This window comes from Chinchilla lanigera, unplaced genomic scaffold (genome assembly GCF_000276665.1).
Source record: "Chinchilla lanigera isolate Chin_1 unplaced genomic scaffold, ChiLan1.0 scaffold00051, whole genome shotgun sequence".
Lineage (NCBI taxonomy): Eukaryota > Metazoa > Chordata > Mammalia > Rodentia > Chinchillidae > Chinchilla > Chinchilla lanigera.
Window position 1 is genome coordinate 7,506,000 of NW_004955452.1, and position 4,698 is coordinate 7,510,697.

General features: G+C 42.6%; 1 protein-coding gene across 6 annotated transcripts in view; it reads left to right on the forward strand.

Moving 5' to 3' along the window:
* The window catches only part of Phactr4 (phosphatase and actin regulator 4), an 87,656-nt gene that overhangs the window by 353 nt on the left and 82,605 nt on the right, over nt 1-4,698 (forward strand). For 2 of the 6 annotated variants that reach the window (XM_013519487.1, XM_013519488.1), the window contains exon 1: nt 252-316. The exons of the other annotated variants lie outside the window; for them this stretch is intronic. The gene's annotated coding sequence lies outside the window, so the exon portion shown is untranslated. Of the gene's footprint in view, nt 1-251; nt 317-4,698 lie in introns of those variants that run through there. 6 annotated transcript variants of the gene reach the window in all.

Genomic DNA, 4,698 nt, shown 5'->3' on the forward strand with positions numbered 1-4,698 from the left:
AGGGCGTGGCGGGCCCGGGCGGCCGCCTCCCACCTCGGCCCTCCCACAAAGGTCCCGCGGCGGCGTCTCCCTCTCCGCCCCCCGGGCTTGTCTGGGCCCTTTTGTCTGGGCTGCTTTCGCCCCTTTGTGCCGGTGCGCGGAGTCGCCGCCTCGGGGGAGCCCGCCGCCCCCGACGGGGGCGCTCCGGGGGGATCCGGTTGCGGTAATCGGATCGGGACAAAGTCCACGTTCCACACCTGCCCTCCCGCAGCCCTTCGCATCCCGGCTGGGCAGAGCGGAGGCTTCGGAGCCCGGCAGTTTCTGGAGAAACCTCCAGGTTATTGTCCAACTTGTGAAAGTCAGCTCCAGACACCTTCAGGCTACAAACCTCTGAGGCGTTTTTTGTTGTTGTTGTGATTGTTTCTCTTAGTTGAGGGATGAATCTATGAAAAGTAGGAGCCCCTGAACTCCGGCCCGGGAAACCGGGAAGGGGTCGGCTTTGCGGCGCTGCCTGTGTCTGCGGCAGCTGCGTTCCGAGACCAAAGAACTCAGGCGAACGGCATCGGCTCTGCACACCTCTGGAATCTCGGGGGTGGGGGCGGGGAGCGACTTCTGGGCATTATTCACTGCTTGCAGAAAAAGGCGCCAGTACTTCGAGCCACTAAACGGCATCTTTTTATTTCCTCGATTTAAAAACAAAAAGTCGAAAGAAAACATGCATTAGTAGAAAGATCTGCTTTATGGTGCGGGGAAGAAACCTAGTGGCTTCTAGAAAGCACTTCTTCGCCAAGAGGAGTGAAACCACTTTCAGGAATGAGGGATGGTATTATTTTTACTAGAAACCTGTAAGTTGCATAGATTTGATCAAATTTAGTAAGTGATAACTTCAGTGTCCTCCTGGAAGACTGCATTGCTAGACTTTAGCTTATGGTAAAGCTTTTTCTTTTTGGGTTTTTGGGTTGTTCTGTTTTGTTTGTTTGGAGACAGGGTCTCACTATGTAGTTCGGGCTGGCCCTGAAAACACTGTGTAGCCCAGCCAGGCCTTGAATTTGTGGCGATCCTCCTGCCTCAGCCTCCCAAGTACTGGGATTACAAATGTGGGTCACCACGCCGGCCAAAGCTTTTTCTTTTGTGGCAAAGTTTATTTGAAAAAGTAAAAGTAAAGAGTGAGGGAGAAACTGGCTCTGCAGAGTGAGCTGGGGCTGAGCAACAGGAAAAAAGCAAAGTAAAAAGAACACCCTGGAGGAAGCAGGATGGGCAATTAGGAAGAAAGCTAGGGCAGCCAAGGTAAAGCTTTCTAAAGGCTATTGCAGATACTCCTTTTGAAAAGTTAATTAGTATTTGAAGTCTCTGGAATGAAGACAGAGAACCCCTTTGCTTGAATCAGGGAAGGTTTTTGAAGTAAAATAGGTTCAGTTCCCCCTCTAGGCAAATAAAGCATATTGTCCTTTATTGTTTTGTTTTATATATCATAATGGAAATGACTTATTCTGAGAATCCTTGATTGTGTAATATTATATAGGGATAGGATAGCCTTGATGCAGTTGTTCTTTAAGTGTGTGGTTTGTGTGTGTGTGTGTGTGTGTGCGCGCGCGCGCGCGCGCGCGCGCGCGTATAGTGCTAGGAAGGGTTTTTTGTGTACGCTACCGATAAGCAGCCATCTACCAAAGCTACACGCCCTAGTCCCAGTTCTTCAGTTTTAACCCACCAGTGAGTCTTTTATGTTTTCCTTGGCTAGGCTTTGAAGAAGCAGCCACGGCATTGCTCTGTTAGTTTTAAAAATAAGAAACAGTGGTTGCTATTGACTCTTAGTTATTTGTTTAAACATGATAATGCTGTAAATGCTTTTTTAAAAAACAGATTACACACTTGGTAATTTAATTTTTTGTAACTTAATTCTTATTCCAATAACTGTAAGTAAACCTTATGTAATTTAATTCTCACTATATAATTCGGTGAGATAGTAGTTTCCTTTATTTACTTGCAGGGCTGGGTGTTGAAGCCAGGGTCTTGTGCACATTGGGCAGGCACTCTTGATCACTGAACTACATCCCAAGCCCATGTTCTCTCATTTTACAGCTGATAAAAGCCTAGCACCTCAAATGTTAAGTCACTTGCTGTTAACTCACATAGGAAATAGCAGTCATACTCGAGGTCTGGTGTACTTTGTTACCTTACACTTAGTGCAGCTTCTAATGGTACTAATTTAGCTTTATTTTTATTTATTTATTTTGTCTTTTTGAGACAGCGTCTCGCTATACAGTTCAGGCTGGCCTTGAGCTCACTTTGTAGCCCAGGCTGGCCTCGAACTCTCAATGATCCTCCTGCCTCAGCCTCCCGAGTGCTGGGATTACAGGCGTGCGCCACCACACCCAGCCTAATTCAACTTAAACTTGCTTAAATGTGAATATTGGAGAAAAATAATGGGAATTTTTTTTTTTTTTAAATCAGAAAACTGATTTGTCAGAAACAGGAATGTGTGGAATTATAATCTTTCTCATAAATCTTATGGAACATTGATGCCCACACTTTGTTTTTAGGATATGGTTTGATTACTTTGTGTAGGCAGAATAGCAGTGTCATGGAACCTTAGAGGTGAAAGGGTGATGAGTTGCTCAGTTGTGATTTTAAGGTTTATTGAAAAGATGGTTAATGTTGGGCACAGTTGTGCACACCTGTAATCCCAGCTACTTGAGAGGCTGAGGCAGGAGGTTTAAAAATTTGAGGTGGGCCTGAGCTACTTAGTGAGACCTTGTCTTGAGTACAAAAGAAAGGGAAAGAAAAGGAAAAAAAAAAAGCCAGGAGAGAAAGGGGACCAGGATGTAGCTCCATGGTAGTGTTTGTCTAGCATGTGAAGGCCCATGGGTTGAATACCCAGTACCCCACCACCACCACACATCCACGAAAGGTGATTAAATAGTTTATTAAAGTAGTGTGTTCAAGAATATAGGTACAGCAGCTTCGGCTCTTGAAACATTAAGGACAAAACTCAAATGTGTATACCTTTTTCGTTAAAGTGTCAAGATTGCAGTGAGGCTTTGTTTTAGTTACTGCTTTTAATAAAAGTTTTAGTCAGTTGCTTTTCTTTTTGTGTGTGTGTGTCAGTTTCAAACCTGCAGTTAAATCTTGGATTTATGTCAGTACATGCCATGAATGTGACATCAGAAATAGAAACCTGCTTCAACTTTCTTAATTCTTAGGTAAAATGCATAGCATGCCAATGGAATTGAGTCAATACAATTAATCTAGCCTTTCTGATGAGTACAAGCCCATTTTAAATCTCCTTACGTCAATACAATGGGGAAGAACTTTTTTCCCTTGTGCTTTTTGCTTTTAGTCTACTTAATTTTTTTGAAGGGCATGTTCTTTATTTTTTAAAGTACTATACCACATGCTAATGGCTTTTCTCTTGGATATTTTTTTGTTTGTTTGTTTTTGTTTTTCTCCGGTACCGGGAACCGAACTCACAACCTTGCGCTTGCCAGGCAGGCGCTTTGCCGCTGAGCTAAATCCCCAGCCCCCTCTCTTGGATATTAACATTGCAGTATTTTTTATATACAGAAATGTTTCAACAGGACCAAGAATGTTAGAGAATAAAGATTTTAGATGAAAATGGACACTGATATTTCTAGTGTTCTAACCCGCAGAAGTAATTTAAACCCCCATGAATCAGTGCTATAATGTTAATCAGTTATGAATATTCTATTTTGTTTTGAAACCCATTCATTCATGTAAATCTGTATATTAGAGACCCTGAGAACAAAACAGTAAAAATAAGTCTTTTCCCTCCTGGGGTTTATAGTCTGACTAGAGTTGGGGTGGGAAAAAAGAGGAGCCGTAAAGAAATTCTAAATAAACATAACCTTCTTGTGTGTGTTTCTGGGGATTAAATTCAGGGTTTCGTCCATGCTGTGCAAGTACTCTACCACTGAGTTACACTGCCAGCCCCAGATCCTCTCTTATTAATTTTTCAGACTGGGGATGTAGCTCAGTAAAAAAGGAGCTTGCCTAGCATGAGCAAAGCCCTGTATCTTTAGTACTAAAGAAATAGTTCTCTTACTAATTGTGCAACCTTGAGTAGCTCACTTAACCTATTTGATTCTGAGTTTCTAATTTTTTTTTTTTTTTCTTTTTGAGACAGGGTCTCACTGTCCAGGTCAGGCTGGCCTTGAGCTCATTTTGTAGCCCAGGCTAGCCTTGATCTCAGTGATCCTCCTGCCTCAGCCTCCCCAGTGCTGGGGTTACAGACATGTGCCACCACACCCGGCCTGAGTTTCTAATGTTTAACATGAGGATGATGTTCTATTCCTGGTACCAAAAAAAAAAAAGTCTGAACATGAGGATGATGATTCCTGCTCTACCTAACTTGTGGAATTGTTTCTAGGAGTAGATAATAGGTAGAATAAGTCTTTGGTACATTATATGCTTGTATAATTCCTGTAGTAAGTTATTTTTAGTATGACTATTAGAAAAGGGACATTGGAAGAAGTTTATGAATAAAGCAAGAAGTAAGTGGATGATTTCTCTGGCCTAGTGTCTCCTTATAAACTTTCATAGATGCTCACATCTTCACAGGAGATGTCACATCTTCATAGGGATACCATAACCATTTATGTGGACCTTTTTCATAACATTTGTCAAATTTTCTTGTCTTTTTTTCCCATTCCTCTCCCTCCCTTCAACTCCCTTATTCCTCCTTATTTACAAAAGCTTTGTTTC